Source organism: Ranitomeya imitator, chromosome 4 (assembly GCF_032444005.1).
Source record: "Ranitomeya imitator isolate aRanImi1 chromosome 4, aRanImi1.pri, whole genome shotgun sequence".
NCBI lineage: Eukaryota > Metazoa > Chordata > Amphibia > Anura > Dendrobatidae > Ranitomeya > Ranitomeya imitator.
In genome coordinates, this window is record NC_091285.1 from 140,172,401 (window position 1) to 140,191,637 (window position 19,237).

Here is a 19,237-nt window from a genome sequence, read left to right on the forward strand (position 1 = left end):
ACGCTTCCTTCTTTTATAAAAGACACGCCGGACATACTCAACAGAGTTAGTGATATATAAATGGAGGACAATATGTTCCTGGTAGTCTGTGATGTGGAGGCGTTGTATACGTCTATACGCCATGACCATGGAATTGCAGCATCGATGTCCTAGTTACGAATAACTAATCTAGATGAAGAATTAATCCAATTTATAATCGATCTTTTACCATTCACGTTGACGCATTTTTTTTGGTTTTTAAGGATCGGTACTTCCTACAGCTCCAGGGAACTGCAATGGGGGCGACTTGTGCGCCCCCGTATGCAAATCTTTTCCTGGGGCTGTGGGAAAGGGAGATTCTGAAAAATCTGGAAGGCATCAACGCTGTGGTCTCATGGTCTAGGTATATAGGCGATATACTTATCATTTGGCAGGGCTCTGAATCATTTCTTAACTTTTTTCTCAATAGGCTCAAAGTGGACTTCTTAGATGTGAGTGTGGAAAAAGATTCAAGAGGTTTTATTAAAACGGATATATTTCGTAAACCCACCGCCACCAATACATTATTGCACGCTGAGTCGTCACACCATCCCCAAACCTTTAAGTCTATACCGATCAGCCAGTTTTTACGCCTTAAACGCATTTGTTCTGATGATTTGTTATTTGAACAACAGGATAGTATACTAAAATATAATCTTAAAAGGAGAGGCTATAATCACAAAGTAATTAGAGCGGGGTATAGAAGGGCCAAATGTACACCAAGAGCACAGTTGTTAAATCAGTCAAAAAATAGGGTTCCTGTTGTGAATTCTATGGTCGAGCTCCCTCCTGTGGTCACAAGTGGTACTTCGGCTGATTCTGTCTATGGGCTTCCGTTGGTGGATGTGAGTGGTGCTGCGGCTTCTGAGTTTCCTTCCTCAGGTGATGAGGTTGAGTCGTTAGGTGCTGTTCTATTTAACTCCACCTAGTGCTTTGATCCTGGCCTCCAGTCAATGTTCTAGTATTGGTCTTGCTTCCTCCTGGATCGTTCCTGTGGCCTTTCTATCCTGCATAAGCTAAGTTTTGCTTGTGTTGTTTTTGTTTGCTATTTTTTCTGTCCAGCTTGCTATATTGGTTTTTCTTGCTTGCTGGAAGCTCTGAGACGCAGAGGAAGCACCTCCGTACCGTTAGTCGGTGCGGAGGGTCTTTTTGCCCCCTCTGCGTGGTTGTTTGTAGGGTTTTGTGTTGACCGCAAAGCAATCTTTCCTATCCTCGGTCTATTCAGTAAGTCGGGCCTCACTTTGCTAAAATCTATTTCATCTCTGTGTTTGTATTTTCATCTTACTCACAGTCATTATATGTGGGGGGCTGCCTTTTCCTTTGGGGAATTTCTCTGAGGCAAGGTAGGCTTATTTTTCTGTCTTCAGGGCTACCTAGTTTCTCAGGCTGTGCCGAGTTGCATAGGGAGCGTTAGGCGCAATCCACGGCTACCTCTAGTGTGGTATGATAGGATTAGGGATTGCGGTCAGCAGAGTTCCCACGTCTCAGAGCTTGTCCTATGTTATTTGTAACTATCAGGTCACTTGTGTGCTCTTAACCACCAGGTCCATTGTGGTTCTGAATTACCTATTCATAACAGTACTGGAGGCCCAAAGTACTAATGCATCTCAATAGAGGGAAAAAAGAAGTTCTGAGACCATTTTTTTTTCTTTGCACTGTGTTTTGCCTTTTTTTCCCCCTAGACATTTGGGTGATTCAGGACACAGGTGTAGTGATGGACATTAAAGGTCTGTCTTCATGTGTGGATCATCTCACTGCAAGAGTACAAAATATTCAAGACTTTGTGGTTCAGAATTCTATGTTAGAACCAAGAATTCCTATTCCTGATTTGTTTTCTGGAGATAGAGCTAAATTTCTGAGTTTCAAAAATAATTGCAAACTGTTTCTGGCTTTGAAACCTCGCTCCTCTGGTGACCCAGTTCAACAAGTTAAGATCATTATTTCTTTATTACGTGGTGACCCTCAAGACTGGGAATTTTCCCTTGCACCAGGAGATCCTGCATTATGTAATATTGATGCGTTTTTTCTGGCACTTGGATTACTGTACGATGAACCTAATTCAGTGGATCAGGCAGAGAAAAATTTGCTGGCTCTGTGTCAGGGTCAGGAGGAGATAGAGATTTATTGTCAGAAGTTTAGAAAGTGGTCCGTGCTCACTCAATGGAATGAATGTGTGCTGGCAGCTATTTTCAGAAAGGGTCTCTCTGAAGCCCTTAAGGATGTCATGGTGGGATTTCCTATGCCTGCTGGTCTGAATGAGTCTATGTCTTTGGCCATTCAGATTGGTCGACGCTTGCGTGAGCGTAAATCTGTGCACCATTTGGTGGTATTATCTGAGCATAAAACTGAGCCTATGCAGTGCGATAGGACTTTAACCAGAGCTGAAAGGCAAGAACACAGACGTCAGAATGGGCTGTGTTTCTACTGTGGTGATTCCACTCATGCTATCTCCGATTGTCCTAAGCGCACTAAGCGGTTTGCTAAGTCTGCCACCATTGGTACGGTACAGTCGAAATTTCTTTTGTCCGTTACTTTGATCTGCTCTTTGTCTTCCTATTCTGTCATGGCATTTGTGGATTCGGGCGCTGCCCTGAATTTGATGGACTTGGAGTTTGCTAGGCGCTGTGGGTTTGTCTTGGAGCCCTTGCGGTGTCTTATTCCATTGAGAGGAATTGATGCTACGCCTTTGGCCAAGAATAAGCCTCAGTATTGGACCCAGCTGACCATGTGCATGGCTCCTGCGCACCAGGAGGATATTCGCTTTCTGGTGTTGCATAATCTGCATGATGTGGTCGTGTTGGGGTTGCCATGGCTACAAGTCCATAATCCAGTATTAGATTCGAAATCAATGTCTGTGTCCAGCTGGGGTTGTCAGGGGGTACATGGTGATGTTCCATTTCTGTCTATCTCATCATCCACCCCTTCTGAGGTCCCAGAGTTCTTGTCTGATTACCGGGATGTATTCGATGAGCCCAAGTCCAATGCCCTACCTCCGCATAGGGATTGTGATTGTGCTATCGATTTGATTCCTGGTAGTAAGTTTCCTAAGGGTCGACTGTTTAATTTATCTGTACCTGAGCACACCGCTATGCGGAGTTACATAAAAGAATCCTTGGAGAAGGGTCATATTCGCCCGTCGTCATCGCCATTGGGAGCAGGGTTCTTTTCTGTGGCTAAGAAGGATGGTTCGCTGAGACCTTGTATTGATTACCGCCTTCTAAATAAAATCACGGTCAAATTTCAGTACCCCTTGCCGCTGCTATCTGATTTGTTTACTCGGATTAAGGGGGCTAGTTGGTTCACCAAGATTGATCTTCGTGGTGCATACAATCTTGTGCGTATTAAACGGGGCGATGAATGGAAAACTGCATTTAATACGCCCGAGGGCCATTTTGAGTACCTAGTTATGCCATTCGGACTTGCCAATGCTCCATCAGTATTTCAGTCCTTTATGCATGACATCTTCCGAGAGTACCTGGAAAAATTCCTGATTGTATACTTGGATGATATTTTGGTCTTCTCGGATGATTGGGAGTCTCATGTGAAGCAGGTCAGAATGGTGTTCCAGGTCCTGCGTGCTAATTCTTTGTTTGTGAAGGGATCAAAGTGTCTCTTTGGTGTTCAGAAGGTTTCATTTTTGGGGTTCATTTTTTCCCCTTCTACTATCGAGATGGACCCTGCTAAGGTCCAGGCCATTTATGATTGGACTCAGCCGACATCTCTGAAGAGTCTGCAAAAGTTCCTGGGCTTTGCTAATTTTTATCGTCGCTTCATCTGCAATTTTTCTAGTATTGCTAAACCATTGACCGATTTGACCAAGAAGGGTGCTGATGTGGTCAATTGGTCTTCTGCTGCTGTGGAAGCTTTTCAAGAGTTAAAGCGTCGTTTTTCTTCTGCCCCTGTGTTGTGTCAACCAGATGTTTCGCTTCCGTTCCAGCTCGAGGTTGATGCTTCTGAAATTGGAGCGGGGGCTGTTTTGTCGCAAAGAGGTTCTGATTGCTCGGTGATGAAGCCATGCGCCTTCTTTTCCAGGAAGTTTTCGCCTGCTGAGCGAAATTATGATGTTGGCAATCGAGAGTTGCTGGCCATGAAGTGGGCATTCGAGGAGTGGCGTCATTGGCTTGAAGGAGCTAAGCATCGCGTGGTGGTCTTGACTGATCACAAGAACTTGACTTATCTCGAGTCTGCCAAACGGTTGAATCCTAGACAGGCTCGTTGGTCGCTGTTTTTCTCCCGTTTTGACTTTGTGGTTTCGTACCTTCCGGGCTCTAAAAATGTGAAAGCGGATGCCCTGTCTAGGAGTTTTGTGCCCGACTCTCCGGGTTTGCCTGAACCGGAGGGTATTCTCAAAGAGGGAGTAATTGTGTCTGCCATCTCCCCTTATTTGCGGCGGGTGCTGCAAAAATTTAAGGCTAATAAACCTGATCGTTGCCCAGCGGAGAAACTGTTTGTCCCTGATAGGTGGACGAATAAAGTTATCTCTGAGGTTCATTGTTCGGTGTTGGCTGGTCATCCTGGAATCTTTGGTACCAGAGATTTAGTGGCTAGATCCTTTTGGTGGCCGTCTCTGTCGCAGGATGTGCGTTCTTTTGTGCAGTCCTGTGGGGTTTGTGCTCGGGCTAAGCCCTGCTGTTCTCGTGCCAGTGGGTTGCTTTTGCCCTTGCCGGTCCCGAAGAGGCCTTGGACACATATCTCTATGGATTTTATTTCGGATCTCCCCGTCTCTCAAAAAATGTCGGTCATTTGGGTGGTTTGTGATCGCTTCTCTAAGATGATCCATTTGGTACCCTTGTCTAAATTACCTTCCTCCTCTGATTTGGTGCCATTGTTCTTCCAGCATGTGGTTCGTTTGCATGGAATTCCAGAGAACATCGTTTCTGACAGAGGTTTCCAGTTTGTTTCGAGGTTTTGGCGAGCCTTTTGTGCTAGGATGGGCATTGATTTGTCTTTTTCCTTGGCTTTCCATCCTCAGACAAATGGCCAGACTGAACGAACCAATCAGACCTTGGAAACATATCTGAGATGCTTTGTTTCTGCTGATCAGGATGATTGGGTGTCCTTTTTGCCGTTGGCTGAGTTCGCCCTTAATAATCGGGCCAGCTCGGCTACCTTGGTTTCGCCGTTTTTCTGCAATTCTGGTTTCCATCCTCGTTTCTCTTCAGGGCAGGTTGAGTCTTCGGACTGTCCTGGTGTGAATACTGTGGTGGACAGGTTGCAGCAGATTTGGACTCATGTAGTGGACAATTTGACCTTGTCTCAGGAGAAGGCTCAACGTTTCGCTAATCGCAGACGCTGTGTGGGTCCCCGACTTCGTGTTGGGATTTGGTTTGGTTGTCATCTCGTTATATTCCTATGAAGGTTTCCTCTCCTAAGTTTAAGCCTCGTTTCATTGGTCCGTATAGGATTTCTGAGGTTCTTAATCCTGTGTCTTTTCGTTTGACCCTTCCAGATTCTTTTTCCATCCATAACGTATTCCATAGGTCATTGTTGCGGAGATACGTGGCACCTATGGTTCCATCTGTTGATCCTCCTGCCCCGGTTTTGGTGGAGGGGGAGTTGGAGTATATAGTGGAGAAGATTTTGGATTCTCGTGTTTCGAGACGGAAACTCCAGTATCTGGTTAAGTGGAAGGGTTATGGTCAGGAAGATAATTCCTGGGTCTTTGCCTCTGATGTCCATGCTGCCGATCTTGTTCATGCCTTTCATATGGCTCATCCTGGTCGGCCTGGGGGCTCTGGTGAGGGTTCGGTGACCCCTCCTCAAGGGGGGGGTATTGTTGTGAATTCTGTGGTCGAGCTCCCTCCTGTGGTCACAAATGGTACTTCGGCTGATTCTGTCTATGGGCTTCCGTTGGTGGATGTGAGTGGTGCTGCGGCTTCTGAGTTTCCTTCCTCAGGTGATGAGGTTGAGTCGTTAGGTGCTGTTCTATTTAACTCCACCTAGTGCTTTGATCCTGGCCTCCAGTCAATGTTCTAGTATTGGTCTTGCTTCCTCCTGGATCGTTCCTGTGGCCTTTCTATCCTGCATAAGCTAAGTTTTGCTTGTGTTGTTTTTGTTTGCTATTTTTTCTGTCCAGCTTGCTATATTGGTTTTTCTTGCTTGCTGGAAGCTCTGAGACACAGAGGAATCACCTCCGTACCGTTAGTCGGTGCGGAGGGTCTTTTTGCCCCCTCTGCGTGGTTGTTTGTAGGGTTTTGTGTTGACCGCAAAGCAATCTTTCCTATCCTCGGTCTATTCAGTAAGTCGGGCCTCACTTTGCTAAAATCTATTTCATCTCTGTGTTTGTATTTTCATCTTACTCACAGTCATTATATGTGGGGGGCTGCCTTTTCCTTTGGGGAATTTCTCTGAGGCAAGGTAGGCTTATTTTTCTGTCTTCAGGGCTACCTAGTTTCTCAGGCTGTGCCGAGTTGCATAGGGAGCGTTAGGCGCAATCCACGGCTACCTCTAGTGTGGTATGATAGGATTAGGGATTGCGGTCAGCAGAGTTCCCACGTCTCAGAGCTTGTCCTATGTTATTTGTAACTATCAGGTCACTTGTGTGCTCTTAACCACCAGGTCCATTGTGGTTCTGAATTACCTATTCATAACAGGTTCCTACAATTAAGCAACCTGTGAGACTAATTACAAACTTTAATTCGGAGTGGAGGGCAATCATGGCTAGTCTTGGTAAACATTGGTCAGTGTTGTTGGCGGATGATGATTTAAAACACTTTTTAGAGAGAACCTCTGACTTTGTGAATAGCTGTGGGAATAGGACTTTTTCCATCACTCACAATATTAACTGCAAAAGGGAAAAAAACATATACTATGCACACTGTCCTTGTAACCTCATTTATATCGGGATGACTACCCATCAGATGCGTACACGCGTTCTTGAACATGTACGCGATACCAGAAATGCGAAGTTGGAAAAGAATGTCTAGAGTCTAAAAACCATCCCTAAACATTTTAGGATATACCACAACAGTAACCCCAATTATTTCAAAGTGAGGGGTACAGACCGAGTACAACTGGGTACCAGGGGAGGTGACTATAAGAGAGAACTGTTGAAGAGAGAAACTAAGTGGATGGTGGTTCTGGATACTGTTGCCCCCAAGAGTCTAAATGAATTTTTGAGTTTCAAACCTTTTCTTGAGTAGTACGAATTTTATTTACCTTTAGAAATAGATGTTTTAATCTTTTTTATGCTGTTTGGTACTTACTTATCTGTCTGTCTTTTTATAGTAGTTAACTACAAGCTGGTATGTGACGTACCGCTGGGACAACCCATCTGATCCTCTGAAGGGCATTACCAAACATGGATCAAGTTTTCTGTCATGAGGACCTCCCCATTTATTGAACTACATGTCAAAAATTAGTATTTTTGGATTTAATGCACTTATTGGTTGTTATGTATGTATATTTTGTATGTATGTATATTAGAAAACACCAGTGATTGTCTTACCGCTGTCTCTAACATCATGTCCTCCCTCTATCTGAAACTAAACCTGTCAAAAACTGAACTCCTCGTGTTCTCTCCCTCTACTAACCTACCTTTGCCTGACATTGCCATCTCCGTGTGCGGTTCCACCATTACTCCAAAGCAACATGCCCGCTGCCTTGGGGTCATCCTTGATTCTGACCTTTCATTCACCCCCTACATCCGATCACTGGCTCGCTCTTCTTACCTGCATCTCAAAAACATTTCTAGAATTCGCCCTTTTCTTACTTTCGACTCTGCAAAAACTCTGACTGTTTCACTTATTCATTCTCGTCTGGACTATTGTAACTCTCTACTAATCGGTCTCCCTCTTGCAAAACTCTCCCCGCTCCAATCTGTCCTGAATGCTGCAGCCAGGATCATATTCCTCACCAACCGTTACACCGATGCCTCTACCCTGTGCCAGTCATTACACTGGCTACCCATCCACTCCAGAATCCAGTACAAAACTACTACCCTCATCCACAAAGCACTCCATGGCTCAGCACCACCCTACATCTCCTCCCTGGTATCAGTCTACCACCCTACCCGTGCCCTCCGCTCCGCTAATGACCTCAGGTTAGCATCCTCAATAATCAGAACCTCCCACTCCCGTCTCCAAGACTTTACACGTGCTGCGCCGATTCTTTGGAATGCACTACCTAGGTTAATACGATTAATCCCCAATCCCCACAGTTTTAAGCGTGCCCTAAAAACTCATTTGTTCAGACTGGCCTACCGCCTCAATGCATTAACCTAACGATCCCTGTGTGGCCTATTTATAATAAAAAAAAAAAAAAGAAAAAGGTTCCTCGCATCATGTTCTCATACACTTTATGCAGTACTAGCCCTCTGTGTCTGTACTGCTACATACTTAGGCAGGTAACTGGTTCATGCAGCTTTACATGAACACCTGAGCCTTACACTATAGCTGGTCCGAATAACTAAAGCAATTGTTACCATCCACCTCTCGTGTCTCCCCTTTTCCCCATAGTTTGTAAGCTTGCGAGCAGGGCCCTCATTCCTCCTGGTATCTGTTTTGAACTGTGATTTCTGTTATGCTGTAATGTCTATTGTCTGTACAAGTCCCCTCTATAATTTGTAAAGCGCTGCGGAATATGTTGGCGCTATATAAATAAAATTATTATTATTATTATTATTATTATATTTTCTGTATAGTTTTAATTATCACAATATTATATTATTTTCACTATCTATCACCTTTTAATGTATACACTTTAATACGGATATTTATTCATGGCACTGAAGTATTAATTATGCCACAGAGTACATAAATTTATTTATTAATATTTTGAATTAATAAAGATACATGTTTTATATATATCATTCAATATGGACGTTAAGGTAGTTTTCTTTAGGCCCTTGTGACCCAATCTCTTCTGTCATACTACTATTTAAGCACACACATGATATGCTACTCCACCTCCTGACAACAACTGCAATCGGCGGTGAAACGCGCGTCGAGGTGCAGTTACAGCAGTCATCTATCCCTCTGCCATGTACACATGTAATTAATGTGCAAGCTATGGCTGTGGCAACATGAGAGCATGCCCTTGAAATGACGTGTAATATGTTCCTCTTATAAGGGTTACTTTCTGTTATGTGGTTATAGCTCACTGCCGTTGTAGGGCTGATCGATCAGTTTTTGACCGTGTTACTTATTGATGTATAATTGGCCCTATATATACTGCAGCCTTTTTTTAACACTGTGTCATAGTGTCCATCACACTGGGCGATTCCATGGACACATCTAAAGTTACTATAAATCAATTGATGTTATTATTTTGAAGTTATGTGTCATGGAATCTCTGCTGTAGTTGGTCTATGCTGACTGGTTCCAAATACGCCCATATAGTCATATTTGTATTTGTATTTTTCTGTGCTGTTACTATGTATTATAGTTTTTCTAAATACCGTAAATTTGTTATATTTTTATATACCGTATATACTCGAGTATAAGCCGAGATTTTCAGCCCATTTTTTGGGGCTGAAAGTCCCCCTCTCGGCTTATACTCGAGTCATATACCGGGAGGTCGGCAGGGGAAGGGGAGTGGGGGCTGTGTAATTATACTTACCTGCTCCTGGCGCGGTCCCTGCAGTCCCTGGCTTCCCCGGCGCTGCAGATTCTTCCTGTACTGAGTGGTCACATGGCACCGCTCATTACAGAAATGAATAGGCGGCTCCACCTCCCATAGGGGAGGAGCCGCATATTCATTGCTGTAAATGATCGTTAACTGTGACCGCTCAATTACAGGAAGAAGCTGCAGCGCCGGGGAAGCCAGGGACTGCAGGGACCGCGCCAGGAGCAGGTAAGTATACGGGGAGGGGAGCGCTGCGTGATATTTAACTGCTCCTCGCTCCGGTGCGGCTCCGTCTGCAGCGTCCTCTAGCAGTGACGCTCAGGTTAGAGGGCGCGGTGACGTAGTCAGTGCGCGCCCTCTGCTGAGCGTCAGTGCTGGAGACGGAGCCGCATGAGGAGCAGGTAAGTATTGAAAGCGCCGGCGTCCTGAGCAAGAGAGGTGAGTATGTGATTTTTTTTTTTTATTGCAGCAGCAGCATTCTATATGGAGCATCTATGGGGCCATAATCAACGGTGCAGAGCAATAAATACATGGGGCACAGCTTTATAAGGAGCATCTATGGGGCCATAATCAACGGGTCAGAGCAATATATACGGCACAGCTTTATAAGGAGAATCTATGGGGCCATAATCAAAGGTGCAGAGCATATAAATATATGGGGCACAGCTTTATAAGGAGCACCTATGGGGCCATAATCAACGGTGCAGAGCATTCTATATGGCACAGCATTATAACGAGCATCTATGGGGCCATAATGAACGGTGCAGAGCATATAAATATATGGGGCACAGCTTTATAAGGAGCACCTATGGGGCCATAATCAACGGTGCAGAGCATTCTAAATGGCACAGCATTATAACGAGCATCTATGGGGCCATAATCAAAGGTGCAGAGCATATAAATATATGGGGCACAGCTTTATAAGGAGCATCTATGGGGCCATAATCAACGGTGCAGAGCAATATATATGGGGCACAGCTTTCTATGGAGCATCTATGGGGCCATAATGAACGGTATAGAGCATTGTATATAGCACAGTTGTATATGGAGCATCTATGGGGCAATAATGAACGGTATGGAGCATCTATTTTTATTTTTGAAATTTACCAGTAGCTGCTGCATTTTCCACCCTAGGCTTATACTCGAGTCAATAAGTTTTCCCAGTTTTTTGTGGCAAAATTAGGGGGGTCGGCTTATACTCGGGTCGGCTTATACTCAAGTATATACGGTACTTTGATTGACTGATCCTTCGGTTGTTTCTATTGGTGCTATATTGATGTTGGAAGGGCTCAATATTTCTGATAATAGTGAGGAAGTTTTTTCTGCTAACTATATACATATTAGCTATATGCATACTGACTATATACATAGCGGCTATATACATAGAGGGTATATATACAGTGGCTATATAGACAGTAGCTATATACATACTGATTATACATACTATTATATACATACTGACTATATACACAGTGGCTATATACATAGTGGCTATACACATAGTGGCTAAATACACAGTGGTTATATACGTACTGACTATATACACAGTGACTATATACATAGTGGCTATATACATACTGACTATATACACACTGACTATATACATACTGACTAGATACATTCTGACTATATTCATAGTGACTACTGATGAGCGAGTATACTTATTGCTCGGGTTTTCCTGAGCACGCTCGGGTGATCGCCGAGTATTAGCGTTCGGAGATTTAGTTTCATCTCGGCAGCTGAATGATTTATAGCTATTAGCCAGGCTGAGTACGTGTGGGGGTTGCCTGGTTATTAGGGAAATCTCACATGTAATCAAGCAGGCTAGTAGCTGTAAATCATTCAGCTGCAGTGATGAAAACTTAACCCCTTCCCGCCGCGGCCCTTTTCGGGTTTTGTGTTTTCCTTTTTCACTCCCTTCCTTCCCACAGCCATAACTTTTTTATTTTTCCGTCAATATGGCCATGTGAGGGCTTATTTTTTGCAGGACGAGTTGTACTTTTGAACGACACCATTGTTTTTACCATGTCTTGTACTAGAAAACGGGAAAAGAATTCCAAGTGCGGTGAAATTGAAATAAAAAGTGCAATCCCACACTGGTTTTTTGTTTGGCTTTTTTGCTAGGTTCACTAAATGCTAAAACTGAGCTGCCATTATGATTCTTCAGGTCATTACGAGTTCATAGACACCAAACATGTCCAGGTTATTTTTTACCTAAGTGGTGAAAAAAAATTCAAAACTTTGCTAAAAAAAAAAAAAAAAGTGCCATTTTCCGATACCCGTAGCGTCTCCATTTTTCGTGATCTGGGGTCGGGTGAGGGCTTATTTTTTGCGTGCCGAGCTGACGTTTTTAATGATACCACATTTGTGCAGATACGTTCTTTTGATCGCCTGTTATTGCATTTTAATAAAATGTTGCGGTGACCAAAAAAACGTAATTCTGGCGTTTCAAATTTTTTCTCGCTACGCCGTTTAGCAATCAGGTTAATGTTTTTTTATATTGATAGATCGGGCGATTCTGAATGAGGCGATACCAAATATGTGTAGGTTTGATTTTTTTAATTGTTTTATTTTGGATGGGGCGAAAGGGGGGTGATTTAAACTTTTATATTTTTTTAATTTTTTTCAAATTTTTAAAAACATTTTCTTTTTACTTTTGCCATGCTTCAATAGCCTCCATGGGACGCTAAAAGCTGGCATAGCCTGATCGACTCTGCTACATAGCAGTGATAATCAGATCGCTGCTATGTAGCTGAAATGCAGGCTTGCTATGAGCACCGACCACAGGGGGGCGCTCACAGCAGGCCGGCATCAGTAGCCATAGAGGTCTCAAGGACCATCCTGATGTATCGCCGACCCCCGATCATGTGACGGGGGTCGGCGATGACATAATTTCCGGCCGCCCGGCCGGAAGCGCCGGTTAAATGCCGCTGTCTGCGTTTGACAGCGGCATTTAACAGGTTAATAGCGGTGGGTGAATCGCGATTTCACCCTCCGCTATTGAGCGCACATGTCAGCTGTACAAAACAGCTGACATGTCACGACTTTGATGTGGGCTCACCGCCGGAGCCCACATCAAAGCAGGGGACCCGACATGCGCCGTACTAGCTACGGCGCATGTCAGGAAGGGGTTAATCGCCGAACACTAACAAATACTCGGAGATCACCTGAGCATGCTCAGGAAAACCCGAGCAACGGGTACACTCGCTCATCACTAATAGTGACTATATACACAGTGACTAAATACATACTGACTATACACACAGTGGCTATATACATACTGACTATATACATAGTGGCTATATACATACTGACTATACACACAGTGGCTATATACATACTGCCTATATACACACTGACTATATACATAGTGGCTATATCCATAATAGCTATATCCATAATGGCTATATATATACACAGTGACTATATACACAGTGGCTATATACATACTGACTATATACACAGTGGCTATATACATAGTGACTATATACACAGTGGCTATATACATAGTGACTATATACACACTGACTATATACATAGTGGCTATATCCATAATAGCTATATCCATAATGGCTATATATATATATATATATACACACAGTGACTATATACACAGTGGCTATATACATACTGCCTATATACACACTGACTATATACATAGTGGCTATATCCATAATAGCTATATCCATAATGGCTATATATATATATACACAGTGACTATATACACAGTGGCTATATACATACTGACTATACACACAGTGGCTATATACATAGTGACTATATACACACTGACTATATACATAGTGGCTATATCCATAATGGCTATGTATATATACCGTGACTATATGCACAGTGGCTACATACAAATTATATATATATATATATATATATATATATATATATATTATATATATATCCATAATGGCTATATATATATACACAGTGACTATATACACAGTGGCTATATCCATAATGGCTATGTATATATACCGTGACTATATGCACAGTGGCTACATACAAATTATATATATATATATATATATATATATATATATATATATATATATATATATTATATATCCATAATGGCTATATATATATACACAGTGACTATATACACAGTGGCTATATACATACTGACTATACACACAGTGGCTATATACATAGTGACTATATACACACTGACTATATACATAGTGGCTATATCCATAATGGCTATATATATACACAGTGACTATATACACAGTGGCTATATCCATAATGGCTATGTATATATACCGTGACTATATGCACAGTGGCTACATACAAATTGGCTATATACACAGTGGCTATATACATAGTGACTATATACATACTGACTATATGCATAGTGGCTATATACATAGTGACTATATATATATAAATATATATATATATATATATATATATATATATACATGACAATCTACACAGTGGCTAGGCTATATACACAGTGGCTATATACACAGGTATATACTAGCCCAGCTGGGACATGGCTATATACACAGTGACTGGATACATAGTGGTTGTATACACAGTGCAGTGGCTATATATATATATATATATATATATATATATACTGACTATATATACACACAGTGGCTATATACACATTGACTATATACATGGTGGCTATATACATAGATGCTATATACACACTGACTATATAGTGAGTGGCTATATACATAGTGGTTGTATACACAGAGCCTATATACACAGGTACTGTATATATTAGTCCAGATGGGACATGGCTATATACATAGTGGCTGTATACATAGTGGTTATATACACAGGGCAGTGGCTACAACACAGTGACTATATACTGAGTGGCTATATACATAGTGGCTGTATACATAGTGACTATATACATAGTGGCTATATACATAGTGACTATATACTGAGTGGCTATATACATAGTGACTATATACACAGTGCTATATACATAGTGCTATATACACAGTGGCTATATACACAGTGCTATATACATAGTGCTATATACATAGTGACTATATACACAGTGCTATATACATAGTGCTATATACACAGTGGCTATATACTGAGTGACTATATACATAGTGGCTGTATACATAGTGATTATATACACAGGGCAGTGGCTACAACACAGTGACTATATACTGAGTGGCTATATACATAGTGGCTGTATACATAGTGGCTGTATACATACTGACTATATACATAGTGGCTATATACATAGTGACTATATACTGAGTGGCTATATACTGAGTGGCTATATACATAGTGGCTGTATACATAGTGGCTGTATACATACTGACTATATACATAGTGGCTATATACACACTGACTATATACTGAGTGGCTGTATACATAGTGACTATATACACAGTGCTATATACATAGTGCTATATACACAGTGGCTATATACACAGTGCTATATACATAGTGCTATATACATAGTGACTATATACACAGTGCTATATACATAGTGCTATATACACAGTGGCTATATACTGAGTGGCTATATACATAGTGGCTGTATACATAGTGGCTGTATACATACTGACTATATACATAGTGGCTATATACACACTGACTATATACTGAGTGGCTGTATACATAGTGACTATATACACAGTGCTATATACATAGTGCTATATACACAGTGGCTATATACACAGTGCTATATACATAGTGCTATATACATAGTGACTATATACACAGTGCTATATACATAGTGCTATATACACAGTGGCTATATACTGAGTGACTATATACATAGTGGCTGTATACATAGTGATTATATACACAGTGCTATATACACAGTGGCTATATACGTACTGACTATATACACAGTGGCTATATACACACTGACTATACATAGTGGCTATATATACACTGACTATATACATAGTAACTATATACACAGTGGCTGTATACATAGTGGCTGTATACATAGTGGCTGTATACATAGTGGCTGTATACACACTGACTATATACATACAGACTATATACACAGTGGCTGTATACATAGCGGCTATATCCATAATGGCTATATACACACTGACTATATACACAGTGGCTATATACTGAGTGACTATATACACAGTGCAGTGACTATATACACACTGACTATATACACAGTGGCTGTATACACAGATGCTACATCCACGGGTATATACTAGCCCAGCGGCTATATACACACTGACTATATATACAGTGGCTGTATACACAGATGCTACATACACGGGTATACACTAGCCCAGCGGCCATAGACATGGAGAGATGCAGCCCCCAGCTGCTGCCCCCTCACATCTGCATGCAGTGCCTGACACACAGACCCCACTCACCTCTTCCCGTGCCCCCCAGGCTGCAGTCGCCCCTCCCTCTGCAGAGGTTCCCTGGTACCTGAGCGGTGGCAGGAGACGGGCACACAGGATGGTGGCAGCCTTTTGTCGCCCGGTACCTGAGCGGTGGCAGGAGACGGGCAGACAGGATGGTGGCAGCCTTTTGTTGCCCGGTACCTGAGCGGTGGCAGGAGACGGGCACACAGGATGGTGGCAGCCTTTTGTTGCCCGGTACACTGAGCGGTGGCAGGAGACGGGCACACAGGATGGTGGCAGCCTTTTGTCGCCCGGTACCTGAGCGGTGGCAGGAGACGGGCACACAGGATGGTGGCAGCCTTTTGTTGCCCGGTACACTGAGCGGTGGCAGGAGACGGGCAGACAGAATGGTGGCAGCCTTTTGTTGCCCGGTACACTGAGCGGTGGCAGGAGACGGGCACACAGGATGGTGGCAGCCTTTTGTCGCCCGGTACCTGAGCGGTGGCAGGAGACGGGCACACAGGATGGTGGCAGCCTTTTGTTGCCCGGTACCTGAGCGGTGGCAGGAGACGGGCACACAGGATGGTGGCAGCCTTTTGTCGCCCGGTACCTGAGCGGTGGCAGGAGACGGGCACACAGGATGGTGGCAGCCTTTTGTCGCCCGGTACCTGAGCGGTGGCAGGAGACGGGCAGACAGGATGGTGGCAGCCTTTTGTTGCCCGGTACCTGAGCGGTGGCAGGAGACGGGCACACAGGATGGTGGCAGCCTTTTGTTGCCCGGTACACTGAGCGGTGGCAGGAGACGGGCACACAGGATGGTGGCAGCCTTTTGTCGCCTGGTACCTGAGCGGTGGCAGGAGACGGGCAGACAGGATGGTGGCAGCCTTTTGTTGCCCGGTACACTGAGCGGTGGCAGGAGACGGGCACACAGGATGGTGGCAGCCTTTTGTCGCCTGGTACCTGAGCGGTGGCAGGAGACGGGCACACAGGATGGTGGCAGCCTTTTGTTGCCCGGTACACTGAGCTGACAGTCTGTCTTCCTCCTTCCTACAACTCCCTCCCCCAGATTTGGCTGCTGAGGATGTGAGGCTGGTTCTCGTCTGCGGCTCCTGGGTGTGATGGTGGCACCGTGCTGCGGTGTCCTCCCCCAGCTGTGGGCAGCGGTGCAGGGGGCACCTGGGGGTCTCTGCTGAGCGGAGAATTCCCTGCCGTCACCTAGCTCGGGCTGGCTGCTCTCCCCTCCCCCACAGCAGCGCTATGTGTCCCTGTCATACGCAGGGTTCCCTTGTCCCCCAGAGGGAGGGGATGAACTGTCTGTGTCCCCGGTGGTGGGTTCCCTTCTCTGCCCCTCGTGCCCTCCACACACAGTGCCCGGGGGTGTAGCGCCCCTCTATGTGCGGCACACGTGCACTCTATGTGCTGGCATGTGTCGCCGGATTCCTATTCATTACATTGCTGCTAGCTGCTGTTGTCATGGTAACAGAGTAAGCAGGAAATCACGACGCTCGCAGACAGCACAGAGTGGCAGGCGGTCGGGGGTGTTGCGGGGAGAGGGCACTCAGAGGGTTAATGCCATGGCGATACCCAGGGAGCTCCTGCTGCATGTCATAGACCCAGGGTACCCATGCCCTGCACTGCCCACCTCAGTGTCACCAGGCTTGTGTGTGGGCACAGTGCTGAGCACATTTCCTCCTGCACCCAGAGCGGCTGCACATTCATTACTCATGGCTGAGACCCATCCTGCTCAACACGTTATGTGGCAGCTCAGAGGGTGGACAATACGTCCCAGCATGCCCTGAAGGCCTGCAGTGGCCAGGCATGCTGGGAGAGTCCTCAGGTGTGTGCCCCACGTGTGCACTTTTCCCCAGACACCCCCAGTACATCCTCCAATACAGTGGACCACCACAGAGACCATACAAACCTTCCCGCCACACTGTCGCCCGATTCGGCATGAGAGAACAATGGCAGCATGCTGGGATTTGGAGCGTGACTCCACTCTCAGTGCACACACCCATACAAGTGTATGGGTGCGTGTGAAACATCGGGCTACACTCGGATGACACCCAAGTGCAGTGCAGTATAAGCCAAAATAGGTAATAGAGGAGATGGAGAAATTACTTTCTCCGTCTCCTCCGCAGCAGAGCCGCCATTCTCTGATGCGAGAGGATCGGAGCACTGACACTCAGCTCATACAGCGGAGCAGAAGCCGAGGCTCATTATCATATCGCATCAGATGCCATACGCTCGTGTGATTCCAGCATTATAGCAATGACGTCAAATTCCATGTAGTGTCGAAACACTGCTACTTTCTGCCTTAGACTGGCATCACACTAAACGTATGGAAAATCGGTCCTAGTCTCCCTGCCGAGAGTCGCTTGCTGCCACGTACAAGAAAAAAATTCAGGGCAGATTCAAATCCCTTCTATATTCTATAATAATGCCCGAGCATTTTAGTGCTCACTCATCACTAGTAGCCAGCCAAGACTCTTTCAATTCTTGTTGAGGGATTTTCATCCATTCTTCCAGTGCAGTGAGATTCCTGGGTCGTCTTGCATGAACTGCTATTTTGAGATCTAGCCACAGATTTTCAATGATAGCAAGATCAGGGGACAGTGAGGGCCATTGTAAAACCTTCAGCTTGCCCTTTTTGAGGTAGTCTTTTGTGGATATTGACATTTGTGTAGGATCATTCATTATTTGTAGAAGCCACACTCTTTTTCAACTTTGCAGTGATTTTTCACCATCCATTCAAGTCAATGGGTGAAAAACGCTGAAAGAAGTGACATGCTCTATGTCAAAAAATGCTGCAAAGCACAAAATCCTGATGACAAAAAAAAAACCAATGTGTGTGCATGATATTTCTGAAATATCCTAGGCTTTGCTGGTATTGTAAAAAGCAGCTAAAAATAACCATAAAAAAACGCAGCAAAAACGCCCTGTGTGAACTTACCCTATGAGTCATTTCAAGGTCCTGGAGTGGCTTAGGCTACGTTCACATTGGCGTTCCGCCAATGTGCGTCGCTGTTGCGCCGGCGACGCAGCGGCGACGCAGCGGCGACGCGCCCCTATGTTTAACATAGGGGACGCGTGCGTTGTTTTGGTGGCGTTTTTCGCCACGTGCGTCGTTTCCGACGCTAGCGTCGGACGCAAGAAAACGCTACATTGTAGCATTTTCTGTGCGTCCGATTTTCGTCAAAAACGACGCACGCGTCGCAAAACGCGCGCGTTTTTGCGCGCGTTTGCGCGCGTTTTTACGTGCGTCGCGCGTTGCGTCGCCGACGCAGGGCGGCGCAACGCTAGTGTGAACCTAGCCTTAGCCAGTTTCCAGACCTGAACGC

At 44.6% G+C, this 19,237-nt stretch overlaps 1 protein-coding gene across 5 annotated transcripts in view; it reads right to left on the bottom strand.

Annotated features, from left to right (window-relative positions):
- The window catches only part of PRR7 (proline rich 7, synaptic), a 167,341-nt gene extending 149,993 nt beyond the window's left edge, over window positions 1-17,348 (bottom strand). Inside the window, exons 1-2 of one of the 5 annotated variants that reach the window (XM_069763967.1) lie at window positions 16,452-17,323; window positions 15,927-16,217 (exon numbers count right to left, since the gene is read on the bottom strand). The gene's annotated coding sequence lies outside the window, so the exon portion shown is untranslated. Of the gene's footprint in view, window positions 1-15,926 lie in introns of all 5 variants that reach the window. The other 4 variants (XM_069763971.1, XM_069763966.1, XM_069763969.1 and 1 more) reach the window with 4 other exon arrangements.
- Window positions 17,349-19,237: the final 1,889 nt, after the last annotated feature.